The 20011-nt window shown below is 32.9% G+C and overlaps 1 long non-coding RNA gene across 1 annotated transcript in view; it reads right to left on the bottom strand.

Annotated features, from left to right (window-relative positions):
• Window positions 1-732: 732 nt before the first annotated feature.
• LOC112905409 overlaps window positions 733-20011 on the bottom strand; it is a 69336-nt gene continuing 50057 nt past the window's right edge. Inside the window, exons 2-3 of the long non-coding RNA XR_003231758.1 lie at window positions 19407-19448; window positions 733-808 (exon numbers count right to left, since the gene is read on the bottom strand). This is a non-coding gene — a long non-coding RNA (uncharacterized LOC112905409). The remainder of the gene's footprint in view (window positions 809-19406; window positions 19449-20011) is intronic.

Here is a 20011-nt window from a genome sequence, read left to right as displayed (position 1 = left end):
TTCATGTAACCACTTATGCTTGCAACTTCTGATCCGGATTTCCAATTTTCCTTATAATTGAGCGAAAATTCTTGATACTTGCTAATTCCTTAACAAGAAAATGAATTAAGAATGGTTAAAGGTCTTGAAGAGAATTTCTTGTCCTGTCTTGTAAAAGAAACAAAAGAAGATATGAAGAAGAAGTTCGTGAAACAGTAATCACAATCTGACAATTTAATCTTATACATTCTTTATTATTCACAATTACCGAGTCTAAGTTAGTTTTGTTACTACACATCGGGGTTAATCCTAAATGTCTTAATATATTAACGATACCATGCGCTAGAGTTGTAGATAGATTTATGTATCTTTCCTTTCAAGATAATTATTTTTCACATTTTAGCTTGTCATTTTATCATCCTCGGTTTTTTAACTTGTGTATTCTATTTATAATACAATAATATGCTTTTGTTTGAGATGGTGCAGAGATGCAGACAGTCTGGTTTGATATTGTGTATGGGTAGGATTCTAGCCGGTTACTCGCGTAGGTGTTTAACGCTTTAAACCGGCTTTATTCAATTACCAACTGCAAATTTTTGATCAGAAAGCATGAAAATAAATGAATCACAACGTGTCTTTTATTTTTATTTTAAACCTGTTTAGACGCTCGTATCGCTACAATCAACGGTCTATTGTCTATTGTGTTATATCAAAAGGACTTTCGTAACAATAAATTGATATTAAGTCACTTACCAAAGCCACGCCAGCCACTCTGTTAGAAGAAGGATCTCTAGATATGGACCTGGTCTGTGATCGTTGAGCTCAGATCCTGTAACAAGAGAAAAAGTATAATAGCTGAAGGCAATTTCTTTTTCCAAAAGCTTGAGCTTTAGACTTTAAAGTTTACAGTTTCCGAATTAGCAATCAGGGCGCATACAACATTTAAAAGCGCTTCAATCGGTTTTGATTAGAACAACGAGAAAAAATGTGTAGGTGTGAAAGGATAATATTAGCACAACCTCAAGGAGCAAAACACATCTGTTAGGGTATTCTTTTTTTATGCCCTCTCTTGTTATAGAGATCAGGCAACGAAATGTTTAATTTACACCGTGATTCAGAATCGGTTGTTTTTCTTAAACTTAAATTCAACACCCTCTGACTTTAGGTATAGAAATAGAACGGCATGTGTTCGTTCTAAAGTAAACTTGTCTCTCCTGTCGGTCTTACCTTCGCGACTTATACTCTTGTTTCTATGTGTGTGCATACTTGTACTTATACATTATACAGGGCGATTCTCCGAAACTTTTAAACAAAAGTCTGGAAAGCAGATTTTCTAAAAGTTTTTGAATATACTCGTAACTAAAATAATTTCACGGCTGTCTAACTTCCCGTCATATTCTTATTTTAAACGAATATGTAGGTATATTTTTAGCAAACTTTGAGATTCCATGCTATATTTTAAGGAAATTTTCACTCAGCTCTTTCATCTCTATAGTTCCAATATTCGTAAAAGAATAGAATTTTATTCGACACTGCAGTTTTTTTGGAAATCAATGTTAAATATCATAAAATGGGATGAAGTTAAAGATGAAGATGTTACTTTTAGTGCTTTTATTTCTTTTAATTATGATGAGCTAGTTTTAACCTTCAACAATTTATAAATAAATTAAGAATTTGAAAATTTAATTAAAAATTTATACATTTCGGTTTCCAATAAAGTTTTGTGGCTACTTTTGATATACCTAACGGGGGAATTGAAATGAATTTAATTATAAAGATCAATCAGTTTCAATACCCAAAGCAACTAACAACCTTCAATAAAACCAAAATTATTATGGATTTCTGTGAAACACCATGTATGTATGTATATATATACTTAATATAACTTTACTTATACGTAAAGTACGAACTACACGTATCTGCAAACATACAAGTCGAATGGTATGTGCAATGTTCACTTCCGAATGGGCGAATTTATCTTTTGTGCAAGAGTTTCCACATTCCCACCGTTTATTTGACTCTAGTTAAGACTAGAAATATAGCACTGTCTCTGCGGCATTTCCAAGATATTATTCCACTAAAGAACCGAGTTCAAAAGGGCAAAGACAACGCTGTGTCTTTCTCTGCCAAAACGCGCCGAAATGACATTAGAAACTAAATGCGTATTTCTGTCATAAAGCTAATTATTGCGTCTTCCTCTCAGTACTGACGAACTTTTGATTTAAAACACCTGTATATACTTAAATTATTAGAATTTATAAATAAATGGCTTTTCCTAACATAAATTATCAATTGATTTTTTCTATGCATGGATCAATGCGTAATAGTCTAACCAATTTAACACTATGTCAAACCTAAGGGCTATTATGTCTTAGTAAAGTTGCATTTCTATTAATGAATAAATAAACCAACAAAAGACTCACCCTAATTACCACAAAACTTGTTCAGTGCGGACACGTGTTTCGTGTCTTGGGTGGATAATGCTCACATGAGAAGTAGACGAAACACGTGTCCGGTTTATGGCAATTAGGGCGAGTCTCTTTTTAGTTTGTTTATTAATTCCTTTACTACAGTGTCTTCTGTAGTTAATAATTTGAATACTTACAAGAATTGATCTTTTCACTATCACCACCCCAGTTACCTACCCCCCTTTTATTACTTAGATATCTTGTATTTGACGTTTTTAAAACGGCGCCTTCCCTTAGTGGTGGTACTCAAAATGTTCTAACAGATAATAAATAAAGTTTTTGCAGACAGAAAGAATCTCTAAAAAGTATCTTAAGAACTTAAAGTTTGTGCTTTATTACAGATAGGTCAAACTTTAAGTTCAAGTTTTATGTTACGGAAAAGGGACAGAGGAATACATAAAAGACAAGCAGAGCAGTTTCGTTTGCGTCTTTTATAAGTGTACTACTACAACGTCAGCAGTTTTATTGCATTTCATAGAAAGTTTTAAATAACTTGTCGACGAACGAAGGTAGGTAGGTATAATAAGTATTCCAACGAAAACGTGCACTGTTACCACTGTTTTACGCTGCTGTTTGAAAACGTGTTATTAGAAATGCCATAAAGTAAACAGATGCAATGTTTGGAATAGCGGCCGAGAAGTAGCCAAACTAATAGATTCTAGTCATGCCTGAGAACAAACTACAAGACAGTTAGAACAGAACAAACTATAGTATTTCTACTACGATGTCACCAAAGATTGATATCAATGTGCTACTTTACCATAATCCTCCCACATTCAATTAGTTCTACATTGATATCAAATTCAATGCAATTCATCAAATAGCAAACAATTCATAATGTTTCGTTTGTCTAGAACATCTTTTCTCAATTTTTCTAGTGTCGGGGCCCACTAAATAGCCACGAAGTTTAGTAAAACGAGGTTACGACACCCTCACTACATTATTTTTACTCAAGATTTAGATAAAGTTTGGCAATGTAAAAATGGAAGTCTAAGTATTGGAGGAAGTATTGAAAAAACTGATACCTATCGCTATACTTCTTTTTCGTTCGTCAATAGATTTTCTTAAAAAAAAAAAATGTATAGACAAGATTGCAGTTATGGCATGTCCCAGTGGTAGATCTTGACCCCCGAACAACTCTATATATATGTTATAACGAAATATTGCTGCTTCTGTTTGATTTTGGCCATTAAAATTGAATTTTGTGAAAACAAAAAATTGATGTAATTGATTAGGTTGGTAGATTGTTAGGTTAGGTAAGGTTTTTAACTTTATTGCTGTTCTTACTAGGAACAAACAATACTCGGAAGACATTCTTGTAGATCCCGTTTTTCAAATGGTAGTAGTTTCTTTTTTTTATATTTATTGTTAAAATCTACTAAAGCAAACTGAAAATAATTTGAATGAAAAGCTTGCATTAAATTATTATTTCAAATAACTTTGGCTTTATCATGTGACGATAATATTTAATTTTTTTGTTTTAAATTAAAAATACTTTAATAAAAGTTTGTGGTATTTACTGCACACATTTCGGCCCCCTATATTCATCAACGTAATCCCCTGGTTGAGAAACGATGATTACGAAATTGATTGAAAAGAGTAAACCAACGAAATTGATTTTAAAGAGTAAACTATTTGAGAATAGATAATTATTTGCAATGCGTTTAGTAATTTCAAATTTTACTATTAGTCAACCGCATGTGTACCTATGTAAGTATTTCCCCGAACAATATGCATATCAGTTGGTGGCGGACTTTAAATTTGATACCAATATACAGTGGCTATATATATGTGTGTATACGTGACAGATTTTGATACATTCGTTGGAAGTGTAGCGCTTACACATGTAGTTATTTTGCCTGTACATAAGGCAATCTGCACGTACGATTATTCGAGTTCGCGTGATCACGTAACAAAATTAAGTCGCTTTAATCCGTGAATATTAAAACGTAAAGGTGAGGGATCGTAATGTAACAAGTTAACAAATTCATTAAGATAATTGTTCACTAACGTGGATAATATGCTTTCACTTCTACTTCTTGTTAGGAAACAGAACAGATATCGTCTTCTGTTGATGTCGCAATGCTGCATCAGTGTCAGATAGCCAGAAATGAATCCAGAAACAATTTAGTGATCAAAATTGAGCAGTTCCAAATGTAGACTTAGCTATTTAAGTCATGAAACTAAGCACACAATTACTTTTTGAAACTAAAGTGGCATTACAGTAAAAGTTCCTTCTTTACGATTTCCTTATTCGCGTTTTCATTATTCGCGGGTGAAAAAATTGCAACCCAGTTCCTGTATTAGCAGTTAAAAATGTTAGTATTACTGGTTGCAATCGGTGTCATTTATTAAGGAGATTGACCGCAATAGGCCGCTCGTGCCTATTTTTCCAAAAACATGGGTTTCTATTCTAAACATTGTGATTTAACGCTGCGAGATAAATATTTAACTTTTTGTATGGTAACAGTCAAAGGTTCACACTAACTCGGTACGTTTTTGGTTTTCAATAATACGGTCATTAAAAACACGTATTATCAATAGAAATTAAATAATGGCATCCGACAAGCTTTAGAACAAAGCTTTATCTATCTTACTACAAAATTTCAAACCTCTGTTCCAAATATTAAACTCATGATATCTAGAACCGACGAGCATGTTTTTACACTACGGCGCGTGTATTGCTGAATCCCCTTAATGTATCAGCATCTTTTGAGTATGTACAGTTGGTACGTTACAAGGATTCGGTGTTATTTTTCAACGTATCAGCATTAAACTCTTACCTAAAGCTGATTATAACGATTAAATTTAATTGCGAATTTATCAATACATTGATTTTATTTTGATACATATTGATTTTATTGTGGAACCTTAGAACGTATCCCCTATGATTCCCTACTAATTATGTCATTCCATATCCACGGTTTTTGTATTCGCGGCATATTTATGGAACGTATACCCCGAACGAATAAAGAGCTTTTACTCTATTACAATTTTTTTAAATGTAGTTATTTTTAGGGTTCCATACGTCTAAATGAACAACGGAGCACTTGTAGGATCACTCGTGTGTCTGTCTGTCCGTTTTCTTTGTGCTTGAATACTTTTTTAATTTACGTCATAAGTTATACGTATACATAAGTTGCCAATTAGTTTTATTCCAGCATCAACTTTGTAGAAAAAGGTCCAATAAAGGTAATATTGGTAATTTATTAGATGTTAATAAACTTTTTTACGAGCTTTCGTCAGCATAGCGGCTGACCTCTTCAGGTAATACAAAGTTGTACGAATCATTCGAAAAAACAACCAACATTACCGTTAATGGTCAACTTGTGTCTTTGTATTACCTGAAGGGGTCAGTCGTTGTCCTGACGAAAGCTCGTAAAAAAGTTTATTAACATCTAATAAATTACTAATATTATTGTTGTTGGAATTCTTTCTGCATACCTGGATTATCACGTAAATACTTCTTGCATTTTGAATTTACTGAGAAAAACATAGAAACATGAAAAAACTGATTTAAAGTATATATTTCATTTTATAGTTTTTTAATTTGTAAAAATATAAACTGCTACAATTTATGAGCAGTTTTACCCCTTCAAAAAAAGAAGCAATTCGTCTTGACCCAGGGATTTTCTGTCTGGTATAAAAATGCATTTTTTTTAGCGTAATTATATACTTACTATAGAACAAATCTAACTTTGCTAAAACTTAATTGAACTAATGAGTGTAGTATTTGCGATAATATTTAAACAAATAGGTGTATCTTTGAAAAAACCCAATTCCGCCTCTTATTTTTTACAATTAATACATACCTGGTTTCTTTNATAATAATAATGTAAATCTCATAAACCCCTAATTTCATTTAACCACCGTCGACTAGGTTGATGCGCCGCTGGAAACGCGATCGACGCGCCAGAGTGAAGCTGTTGACAAGAGGGTGACGTTACACGAGTTCTTCAGAGGGGAACATTTGGAATAAGCCGTTATGATGCAGTCTCACGCCTGGTCCATCAAATACTCTCACCATGTAATCTACCTCTGGTAGCGAATTCCAAAATATCCCACATATATACTTTTTAAACGATTAAAATTTTCATCTGAACGGACTTAATTGCAAAATCGACCATTTAGCCGTGACACAAATTAAAAGTACATACACATTTGGAACTAGGTACTAGTTAATATTTTAAAAAGCACAAGAATTGTCCTTTTTTCCGATATCGTTTTCTTTTGTGACACATTAATGTGCATCTATCATAAAGATTATATTTTACACACGTATGCATGTTAACAAAATGCAAAGTACTTAAGTTTTACGACTTATATAAACGATTTTATAGCCTTTTTGGAATATGAAGGAAAAATATGAACCCAGATAATAATTACAATGTAGTAAGTCTTAACAAAATTCCGCTTAAAAATAGCTTAGCTGAGCAGTTAACGAAAGTTATGTTCATTGGAAACTTTCTTTCATACGTATCTTTAAAACAACGATTAAATATCTTTCTTTTAAGATTTCATAAAGACATAATTATCCAGTTTCATGTGTTGCGATTATAATTATTATCCAAATTACCAAAAACGATTTGTCATTATCACTGAAATTATGACTATTAATATAAAATGAAGTCACAAATTGTTAAAATAAATAGTCATAAAAATTGCTTATTAATATCAAAATCAGTAATGCAATCAGCAATATCTGCTAGGTAATCACTAATCAATAATAATGATGGATCACAAAGCCAACTAGAGGCGATCCCAATTTTTCTCAACGGATTATGATGAAAAATGCTCATATTTAAATGGTGGTAAGTACTTGGTTGATGAACATTTTCCATCGTTCATATAGAAAATAAAGCGTTTCAAAAATTACATTGTATCTTTACATTCTTTAAATTCAGAAACGAAGAAAACTTTTGGAAATATCCCATTATCTCCAAATGTAGCGAATTTTTTTTGTTTCGATGAAAATGTGTTTTCATGTAATCGAAGGAAATGACTTCTAGTTTCGATCACTTTTTAATAAAATTTCAGATTTGGAAGGTGATGTAAGCGATACACTTTGCATGAGGCTTCCGATTCAAGGGTCCCCGCAAATGTCTCCGTATCTCAATCAAAGATTTCTTAAGAAAATTGAAAATTATGCGTTATTTAGGAATTTTATAGCTTGATATTTTTTTTGAGAAGATTACCAAGATCCGCCACTAGATTATTTTAAATTTATTATTGTTATCTCTACCTGATTATACACCACATATTCTCTTAATAAAAGGAATATACTCTGAATCCACTTCTTGCAGTTACTCCTCAATTAACCTTTAGTTGGGAGCATGGGGCTCCCATGAGCCCACCCGATTTGTAAAGAACAGCGTCTTCTTTATGAAATCCGACATAGGTTTGCGATTTTGAGCAAGACCATAAGGTTTTACCAAATAGACTATCGAGAAATTAGTGAATATCGCCATATACCAGTGCATCTTAACATTCACTAATAAAAGTACTACAAAACTAATTTTTTATGAAATTCAAAGTATTAATCTGAACGTATTATACATACAATCATTGTTATCATTCTTGCAAAGTAATATGGTTTTAAATGGTTGTGGTAGAACAACCGGATATTTGAAATCGATTCTTGCTCGGCTTGTGTTCATCCGTTTTTCTTTTTCTTCCTTTTACTCTACGAACTTATCCGTTAGAGTAGGTATTCCACGAGAAATATGTCTCATCATTTATATGTATAAGGGAATGATAATCTAAATAACTAATGCGGTATTTTATTACGTCGATATTTAAATTTGATTGAATATTCTAAAAGATATTGTTCACTAAATTTATTCTTTCAATGAGTCAGTTGTAAACTAATTGTAAGTAAGTTTTGGAATGCTTTGCAACACTTGAAGAAGTTATTTCCGAACTAAACTGCTTCGAATCGTATTAGTTTGAAACTTTCTTGGAGTATTTCTTATAAAGTAAAATCAGTTGTATAATAGTAAGTAAGTACAAACTTTAAAACCATTTTGCTATGAATTTTCCCTTATTACAACTATGAAATAGAACTTTTCTTGTAGTGAGTGCAGTAGTATTATATTACTAAATGGTCTGCTGGTTGTTTTTATGTCGAGGGGTTTTTGCACATTTTACTAATTGTTAGACTTTATGAGACACAATTTTGACCCAGTTTTTTTTCCTTTTAGAAAACGCTGACTATTGTGATTTCATAATTGTCATATATGCATTTTGAATGAGTTGAAGTTGTTGTTATGGGTATATGTATATCTATTTACTCTGTCTTACAAGTACCATTACGAAGTGCTAGTGTTTTCCCGTTCTGTATGAAACATGATTATTACTGCTCGAGTACATGCATTTCTATAGAGTAAGTTCGATCTCCTTAAATGCTTAAAACACACCATGAGCACTACTTTCATATCGATTCCTTTGAAGACGATGCTGTAGTACAAGCGTGTGGAAAAGCCCTCTAATATAACAGATGATGTCCTCATACAAAGGTGGATCGTGGTCGTTGTACTAAAGCCATTTAGAGACACTGTCGTGACTGCTACCCCTACGAAAACACTTCGATAGACAGTCGAGGAAGACAACTTTCAAGTGGTTCAACACATCAAACGGACGTCATTAAATGATACCAAGTTCTGCAAACTTTTTCAACTGATTTCAGCGCACTACTAAATCACTCGCAAAGAACTAACACCCCCCCACCCCATTCGTATTGAATCGTGAAGTACAGACATGCTTTCCAACACGTTCTCCTTCTTACCAAAAAGTTTAAAAACAAAAGTCAAATAATAAGTAAAAAAAAATTGTTAGTGATACAAATAAATACTAAATAGACTTACGGGATGTATATTCTGATGGGCAACAAAAGAAACAAAAATAGTAAAAACTAAAATAAGTAATTAAAGTAACTGAAATATTTTGTTATCCAACAAATTTAAGTGTGTCGCAAATGAATTCCAGGATTTCGTAAATAAAAACTAATGAAATAGAGTCCACAACCGTCCTCACATATGCTTTAACCTCTTCTACGCCGCCATGATGAGTTCCTACCCCGGAGTTGGGAGTTTATTTGTGGGAAGTCCCTCGGGGCTAAATCCGGTGTGCAGAGAGGATGTGGCAACGTGAGGAAAATTTTCTTTTCGATCACTGACTAACCGAAGAGAATGTACTGTCGGTGGATAATTATAATAATAATTATTTATTTATCTTACGCAGGGACTTATTGACCTTAAAGAGTTCGGGGGCATGAGTTTTGTTAAATACACCGACTCGGTCAGAAAATTTTACCTATTTATACCCATTTAGAATGTAGTAAAAGTTTTCTTTAAGATTTATACAAGGAGTAAGGAAGGATATTTGAAAATTTAAACCATTAGGTGGTGAGATAAAATGGGCTACTAGAATTTTATGGAACATTCTGTGATATAATTAATCAAACACCAACTTCGATACTGTAAAAAATTTAATAAGCTTCTCGACACCAATGCTGTACAGAGTTGTACCGTAGCATTTATTACGTGGTTAATCTAGCAATACCACCACGGTTTTTCAAATTTTAAATATTTAATCTTTTTTCTAAAAATATGAGTAAAATAAAAAGAGGCTCCTATACGTTTGATACACACTGTACATGGTGTGTACCCACAGGAAACACAAGTGGTGTCACCTTTTCATTTTGCAGATAGCTTTTGAACCGGGATGGGTAAAGCTATCTTGTTACTTTCATCGTATACATACAAACATATATGTATATGGAGTATTCGGTATTTTCGCCGACACATTTCCTGACAAAGCTTTGCCTACCCTAGCCATTTATATGTGGTAGATGTACACAATATACATGTACGTATAACACGGATAAATACATGCAGAGGATTGCAGAGGTTTTGCGTGTATAGCAATACATTTCTATTTCAATATGCCACTTTGGCCACAAGTTTGCAAAGTTAAAACCGTATCACAATCATCAAAACCACCCACACAATAATTGTCTTAAATGCTGAAGTTTTCTGTCCTACATGCGAACTTGTCATGAAAGAAACTGACCGTTTAGCAAACAAAATAGTAAAATATAGAAAAAAAGAAAATTTGTTTGTCTCTATATTTCAACCATGTATTTTCCAGACATAGGAACAAATAACGTCACTGGTAGTAGATATTAAACATAAAATTTGGCAATTTTTTGTTTGTTTGACATTGCCCAACTTACTTACTTACTATTAAGGCCAGAAAAAAAAGTATGCAAAAGTCAGAAAGTAGATATGTTCATAAGCCGAAGGATTAATCCCTTGGTTCGGAACCCAGACTTTAAGGTCTCTCTAGATGTTGTTAAACCATATTTAATATCAAGTTGACTATTTATCACAATAGTTTGGTAAAAAAAGTACAATAAATCTAGTAAATTTTTATTACTCTGCACTACGCTGCGAATAATGTTAAATAAACTTTTAAACTACAAATAAAATCAATAGAATAATCGTTACTTCCCTACAAAATGATATATTAGATGTTATACCTATTTCCTGTTTCATTTTCAATAAAAAATTATCCATCCACTAGACGATTATTTAGTCGAAAATTAATGGTTTTGTACGTCATTTACAAAAACGATAACATACTTCGCCATTAGGATCGTGATATGCAGATTCTCTGGACATTCCATGGCGTTTGTCCAGAAGATATCGACAAAAGAACGCCTATGCAAACCGCCTGACAGCCTTTTTCCAGCCCGATTTCTTTTTGTTTGATCGCAGCAAATTTTGCAGTGCTCTGCAAAAAACATCGACGATAATAACGAATAAAGAAGTGGATTTAGTCAACAGTCTCGCCTAGGACCGACAATCGATATTCAGATGTGCAAACATCTCTAAGCGTTTAATTTTAGATGGCATACGTGCGAAATTCGCCTCTTATAAGCTGCCTAAAAAGCCAAACTTCTCTACAAAATCCACACAGAGACTTTCGCAATTTTAAACTGCTCTAACTTTTCAAAAAAATTTATTTTGCCTTCATCAAACGATATTTTTCGAAGAAGCCACGACGTAATCAATATAGACAAAAAATTTAATAGACCGTATGTGTGTGGCCGTATTTGTGGATCGACTGCTGCGCACCGAACCCAGGGTTTAGAATAAGTGAGAATGTACTAGAACATTCTTGGACGTTTCTATAGCGTTGTCCTCGGCTAGAATATTCTAGAGTGAACTGGACCGGAAGAATCGAGAACGTTCTAGAATGTCCGAGTGGTGGAGCTAAGTTTTAACGCAAAATTCCATTCCTTTATATCCCAAGAAAGGTCAACTTTTCGTGATATTATCTCAGAACAATTTGAAAATCTCATCTCAATCAATAATAAAGAAGTACGTATAATACAGGGTTCTCAGGGGTTGTGGGTTGTGGGTTGCGGTGTTGTGAATTCGTACGAATAAAAGGGACAGAAAAGTTTTAAAAGTATCAAATGAAATCATGTGAAAAAGTCCGGGAATTACAGGGATAATACAGCACCGAGACTGTTGAAATTCTTTTTCCGCTTCTCCTTTTTTCCCTTTTTGTCAAAGTTTTAGGATCACACAGGAATATGACAGATTCGCTACGAAAGCGAATTCAATATCCACTAATATTCTTCAGCCTTCGGTGAAAGGAATCATTGTATAGATTTAATACTCGGGCTGCCATTATGGACTTCTTAATTCAATAAGTTGCGTGCCCTTTTACGTAAGAACCGCTCAAATCTCTCAATTATGTCATAGTAAAATTTTGAAAATGAAATCTTTAATGAATAAAACAGTTACATACTGTATTTCTTTTTAATTGTTTCTTTCCAAATTCGTAAAATACCTATTGTAGAATAATACAATTACAACTTTTGAAGTATTTATTTCTTAGTGTAACAAGATGTAGACTACGTAAACCCCAAAGTCGAATTCCCCATAAAATTACGATTAGATATCTTTATTTGAAACGACCCGATCGTAAATTCCACGTTTTACGTTCGCTGTAAATGCACTTAAAATCTGAAACGAACTAACGAACGATCATTTTCACCCCATTTGGAATTCCAAAAAAGGTTAAATACGAGTTCAACTCGCATACTAAGGTTCCATACTATGTTTTTTCTTCGAAAGAAAAGTTTGTTGAATATATAAATGAACGCATGTTTCAATATTACTTGTTTCAATTCATCTTTGAGCTACTGATTTGGTTACAATAAAAAATCGTATTTTCCGTATGCTTCTTGTTCTTATTAACACTAACCGTAAGATGCTTTTTATTCTTAGTTAAATATTTTGTCGATTGTGGTTGGGGTAGGAGTTATGGTTTGTGCTGCTCTTTTGTATTTGTGGTGCTTTGGAACCGGAATTTAATGAATGATGTAAATTACATAAATTTGTCAAATGAACGATTCGAATCGGAGTTAGACCGGGTCGAGATGCGATTTGGTTTAATGTAATTCCTGCTTGGCATGATGTTGCAGTGCAGAGCGTTATCGCAACACAGTTTATCAATAGTGCTCAACCGCATGGCCAGCTTTCACGGTTTTTGCGGTTAAGATTACCACATCTGCTCAGCCTTCTATTCAAAACAGACGAGGGACTGTTTGCTCTTTATCTCTTCTTTATGCGTATAAAGAAAACAAAACATACAAAAATTACAATACGTATAACTTCGGTGATAGAATAAGAATAGCGATAAGCAAACTTAAAGATTTTTAAGAACTAAAATGTCTTAAGAGTTGGTTTAGGCTTAGGGGGCTATAGCCCTGAACCTCACAGATAACACAGAAAGGTCACAAGTCACATGTTATTACTTTGAAGAAACTGTTTTTTTTTTTGGGTTGTCCAGTTATCCCACGTCATCATCATCATCATAAGGTCGTTAGTCCTAAGACTGGTTAGACAACCATCTCCACTCTTTCCTATCCTGGGCTAATTTTCGCATTTCCCTAAAACTAGAACAACCCACATCCTTAAATATTTGTAATTTAATCTAGGTCTACTTCTTTCTAATATCTCTTCATTTCTAACCTTCTCTATCCACGGTATCCTCATCATTCACCTGTAACACCACATTTCGAACGCTTCTAACCTTTTCTTTTCCGTCGCACTCAACGTCCATGTTATCCCACTTTAATAAAAAAATAATATACCACTTCTGAATGTAGAAATTTAGGGGATGATTCCCGTTTTTAACTTTTTAATTTAGGTGTGTACAATAGGCAACGTATTAAAGCCGATTTTTATGTGTAAACAGGTGAATTTAAATTATTGAGTAATAACTGGAATGAACAAAGTATCTATTCATAAAGAAGAAGATATTTATGTAAGTGTCCGGCAAGTTTGTTCGATTGGGTTTTGATAAATCATTTTCCTCAAGAGCATTTCGAGTTGGCCACAAAAAACCAATCCTCGAACCACTTAGACAATTCAGTCAGATGTATTTTACTTCTAATCGTTTTTCGATAAAACTGCTTCCCTTGCGTTATGAAGAAAGTTAAAGAACGTTGAAAATTCTTTTAAAAATTTTCATAATGAGATTTTAAATTACGTTCTAAATATCATATTTCTTAGCTATTACAAGCCAAAAAACAAAACCACATTTATATTTATTTAAATTATTATTTTAAGAGGTAAACCTATTAAACTTATAACAAGATATTTCCGGAAATAATTACAATACAATTGACAGAATTTATTGTCGCTAGTTCCTATCTAAATCCTTTATCAAAGTATTTCGTGGTTCTGAAACTAACAATTCTAACAACTGTGCCCCCCCGGTATCAATACTAATTACTTTTAGAAACCCTGCCAGGCTTATTAAGCTTTTCGATTATCTGTATGGCACCGTAATGAGCTATTGTATGTGACATGCGGTATAATGCGTATGAAGTTGTATTATTAAAATAATCACAGAGCAATTTCGGTTCATGCAAGAGACATGAAGAAACTCCGTACAACAAATAATTAAATTAAGTTTTAACTTATAATTACTTGATGAAAATTAAATTTATCAATGCTAAAGAGTGCCTAACAAGTGAGCATGTATTTAAGTTTACTCACTAACTGCATTAGTGTAGTGATAAATTGTGTATTGTTTTAATGGAGAATTCGTTTCACATTATGAAGAAATTGCAGTAAAAAATCTTAAAGGGCCTATACCTTAGTTAAGTTTATAAAATAAACCATTATACAATAATGCACCTCCTGTTTAACCACACGAAGTGATAACGTTCAGATTAAATTACTCTTACATACAAAAATTGTTAACATAATGACTCGCTCGAATTATTACTGATATAAGTAAATGGACTATCAGAAATTCGATATGATAATTAAAAGAATAACATTATTATGTATCAAATGGAAATTGAAGGTAGATAACATGATCAGCATTCAACCACATTCTTTCATGGCATTTAAGTGTCAATAAGTTTCAGCATATATCATGAACTAATGGTAATCCTTTTAATCTCCTTACTCAACTCATGTGCAAGGCTATTATGAATTATGCCTTCACAGCAATTTAATTTTTATTCTTCATTTATTACACATTCTCATCACCGAATAAATGTTTTAGTGTACTTCACATTTTTGGACGGGGTCAAACAGGCACCCCAAAGTATCAGGTAGATAAAACGGTGCACGAATTGGTACTCGTCACCGTTCCCTTTGATGGGGTTCGTTAATAATTATATTTATGGATGCATGTTAGAAAACAGTGTGAATATTTGACATAGTTATGTGTATTATTGATTGTATTACCAAAATAAAAAGCTTTAAGATGTCGACAATGGAATTTATGAAAAGTATCAACACGAAACTGGACCTGCCTCACGTTATAGTGCCCACAAATGTCCCCGGTAAACAAGTTTCGTGGTTAGAAACTGGATTTCGGTATTCTAACCGCGTCTTTTTGATGAAGTCCCCATGAGGGATCAAGGTAGCGTCAAAAAATCGTCTCGTATTACAAGGAATATCTCTAGGAACTTACATTGTCCTAGGAAGGATCTCCAACGCTGGTGCTGTTCAGATGTCCAGGAAACAAAACGTCGAATACTTTTGACGCCACCATGTTCTGTCAAACGGTTTCATCAAAAAGACGCAGTTAGTATCCGGAAATCCAGAGTTTCTTCAAACAGCAGCCGTGAAAGCCTAAATCAACTTCTAAGTTTTGTAGTAATTACGGGGAAGCCTCTTTTAAATAAAAACATAGAAAACTGTTTACCTGATCTGTTATAGATATTATCATAATCACAATTAGCGAGACTTCGACTACCTGGACCGGCCAGATGACAATTCGACCCTTTTTCTAAGCGATTATCAGGTAACAGTTCAGCTCGGTCCTTTCTTTTAATTGTAAAATGCCGTAAATTAATAATCGTGTCAAATAAATTTATAACAGTTAAGCAAGTAAGTTTGAATATGTTTGCCGAGTTCTTGCCGAGATACCTTATCTTATTCCTTGTTCGCAAGTAAAAGTGGTTTGAGAGAGAGAGAGAAGTTAGGCAAACTAAATATATAAATCATTTCGTTAATGCTAAAGAGACCGGTGCAATTCAAGCCTTAATTAAGTTGATCCATATACATATAAATCATTTCGTTGTCCCCAATTTATTCCTGTCCGTAATGTTGTGAAGCATTCCTGACAAATTAAACTTAAATTCATTGTTTTCCACGGACTAAGTTCCTTATATATCTGAAATTCGTTTAATTTGGAAGTGTAATCACGAAAGTCGTGGGGTTCTTCAGTAGTCCAAGTGTTTTGTCCCAGTTTCTGTATTTGCGGTAAACTGCCAACTGTTCCTCGTTTAGTTTCAACCTTAATTTTCAAATTACATTTGTACGTTGATTTGCGAGATTAAGCCTTTTAAATACCTATGCACATTATGCATGTAACGGAATATTTCCCTAATGACGTCTCTGTGTTTCCAGTGATGTCCCCCTTCATTTTTGATTGATTATTTTTAATAGAAAATTATTTGGACCCTTTAAATTGTTATTAAATGCTTTACGTGCAGTCGTGCTGTAAAAATGTGTGGAAATTGCATTAAACGCTACTAATTTCAAAAATCAACAGGTTGTTCATGTAGTATACGTGACAATTAGTACAACATTCGACCAATTTCGCTTACTTTTTTTGTAATTAGTCGATATAAGCGACGTTCGTCAAATTCTGTCTGGTCTTTTCAAATGAAAAATTAGTCTCGTTTTAACAGCATTTTATATTCTTTTACTCATCGTCGGTTAAAAATCGCTTTTTTTACGCCAAACACTTTACTTATTCACTTAGGTTTTATTTTCTCAACGTATATTTCATCAAGACAGCACCGAGACGACGGGCCATTTATCTTTTAGAACAGGAAGCCCGAAATGCTAAATTGTTATTTTTATTGGAAGCATAGTACAGCATTCGCCGGCGAGAATCTTAATGTGACTTGTTTGTACCGGATTGACTTCCCATTAACATAAAAATACCCGAAATTATACTCGACGCGATATAAATAAAATAGTAAACCGAATATCTCACCCGTCTTTGAAGACCAGCCTTTAAATTGTTCCTCGACGATTTTTTTCAAAGTCATCACTCAAACAGACCAGAAGCTACAATACAGCATTGTTTATAACATGAAAAATAGAAAACAAATGAACATGATAGTACATTAATTAATTAAACCACAACGTAAAAGTACAAACCACAATGTAAAATAAATCCATTTAACAATAACGTCACAACGTATATATACAAATTTAATATACACTTTCCGTGAATAATGAGCAAACAATGGCCGCAACGTAAAAGAAAATCCACCAAAGTTCGTAACATATAAGACATAATACAAACTTCGTAACATCATCACTCAAATAGACCAGAAACTACAATACAGCATTGTTTATAACATGAAAAATAAAAAACAAATGAACTGATAGTACATTAATTAATTAAACCACAACGTAAAAGTAAAAACCACAATGTAAAATAAATCAATTTAACAATAACGTAACAACGTACCTATACAAATTTAATATAAGACATAATATGAATTTCGTAACAGAAAAAAATCAAATTAGAACGTAAGCCTCTTGATTAAACTGAACCCAATGCGCCAATGATGGCCACAATGTAAAGAAAATATCTATTTAAACCTATAACATACAAAATTACAGAAAATCTAAAGTAAATTATAGTGTCAATATGTAATTTAATTTAACCACAATTTTTGTAATATAATTCACAATTTTACTAACAACAACATAAGGAAGAAATCTACCCAAGGTATATTATTTATAACAAAATATAAAGAAAAATTGCAACGTTAATTAAATAACACTTTTCTGTACATGATGGGCAAATAAAGACCACAACCACAATCATAACACATAAAAATTACGTATCCCGTTACGAAGAACTTTCTTACATGCTTCTTTATACCACAATTTCTGTAAGATGACCACAACGTAAACAAAAGATCTGCGATCACGATAAACCATAAATTTCCTTAAAAATGTAAAGCGTCTGAATAACAAACAAAAAAGAATTTTCCACCAAGGAGTTTAAATTTTTTTTGTAATATCCCGGCAGCCACATTTACCCCAACATTATACGTTGAATTTACCATTTCCCGACAACTTCTCGGCAATAAAAAAGAAATAGCGACAGACCGACCTATTCGAATGGCACATTGTCCTTTTACTTCGTACGTTTACGTCTGTTTTTTTTATTCCTTGAAGTACCGCAGACACAAAAAATCGTGACAATGGGGCGCCACACCCTTCTCGTTTTACTAAAGCACGAGTTATGAAAATTTGCTTATAAAAATCTGCCTACCAAACTGAATAAAAAAAAACAAAAAAAGTGAATCTTGCCAATTTAAAATCTGAACTTAAATAAAGCAAATAATATCACGAATAAGCGACTTTATATGTTTATTTGAAATATAACTATCCCGCCATGTTATACATTTAAAAATGAGATATAATTTCTTTAATCTATATTGAAAGCGAATTATACAATTTCGAATGACTAGTCAACAATTTAACTATAGTTAATTAATAACCTATTAGTACAATAATAATCTCGGCGTATCTCGACGTAATTGGGGAACGTAGAAATGACAGAGATCTATCACAAGGTAAGTGAAGACGGTAAGTCGTCTCACCACCCTGCATCTTCGTGATGTTCAGTTCGACTTTCGACCCTTCGATTATTATTAATTCCGCTATTTAAACGGTCGCTAATTGACCTACTATTATAAAGAAATTTTGAAAAAAAATTCTCGTGTGACGCGGTGTAATTATTAAATAATTTCCAACCCTGTGAGGTCAAAAATAAAAAATGCATATATATGTATATATACGAGCGCGATGAACTCAAGTGCTTATTAAAAAAATAGCGAAATGTATAACTAATTCAAGAGAGAAAGGTCTAAGTTCCTTTTCCTTTTTTTTTTCCTTTCTTTTTGTATTTGAAATACACGAAGATTTCGTGGGTGGCTTGTTATATTCCGCTTTAAAGTAGATTTCAAATTTGCATTAAATAGCGTTCCTGGCGATTTTTTATTCGAACCATGTATTAATTAAAATTAAACCAACTCGAAACTGCACAGAGCAATTAATAACGACTCTGCAGCAGCATCAGGCACGTTTCAGCGGTTCAGTTTAATAGAAGCTGCCCTGTTTTTTGATTAATCAGTTTCAGACGTTACATCCTATGTAGCCATTACATCTTTGACTAACTAGCAGAATAAAACTAAGCCACTTTTACAACTTTCGATCTAACGACACCGCCACAAACATCTACATAAATACATACATACATACATTTGTATGTATGTAAAATTCATAAGTACAATTAATTAAAGTCGTTACGTATTCATCTCTTTCTGAATGTTTGAAGCTAATACTAAAAATGAAATAGCAAACATAAATATTTGTCACTCACCCTTGATATGCAAATTTTGCTCGAGTTGTACGAGACAGAAATCTGAAAAAAAAAAACATGTTAAGCCATGATATTATTTATACGTTCAAAACCAAAATTAAGTAAAGGCAAACAGAGAGAAAAATTACCATGCTCTTCACTATAAGGTGGATGCAAGAAACATGTATTGGCAAAATTCAATATTCGCTCAATAATTTTTGGAAGAGAACCTTATAATTTTTCATAGAAAGCATAGGGTTTTTTTTTATTGAATGTTAGAAGCACCCAGATTATGAGATAGCATAGTAAATTTTTCTCTTCGTGCACTACCAATATCAAATTGACCATAAAAAACGAATAGGATTACATTTTCATAGGCTTTCGGATAACATTGATTTTTTTTATTTTGTTTAAACGTTTTACCAATTTACTAGTGATAAGGTCTTATGATAATCCCTAATTAATGGATTCATATATTTTGTGTATTAGTCACCGGTATCCTCTAGTATGAAACTTTTGACGTGAAAATTGTTTCATTAAACCAGTGAGATAATTTTTAGTTTTACATGTCCTGATCGGAAAACCTAAATTACATTAATAAAAGGTATTAGAACCAGGGGCAGAAA

The sequence above is a fragment of the Agrilus planipennis genome, unplaced genomic scaffold, assembly GCF_000699045.2.
Source record: "Agrilus planipennis isolate EAB-ADULT unplaced genomic scaffold, Apla_2.0 scaffold15, whole genome shotgun sequence".
Classification (NCBI taxonomy): domain Eukaryota; kingdom Metazoa; phylum Arthropoda; class Insecta; order Coleoptera; family Buprestidae; genus Agrilus; species Agrilus planipennis.
This window is presented reverse-complemented; position numbering and strand designations above follow the sequence as displayed.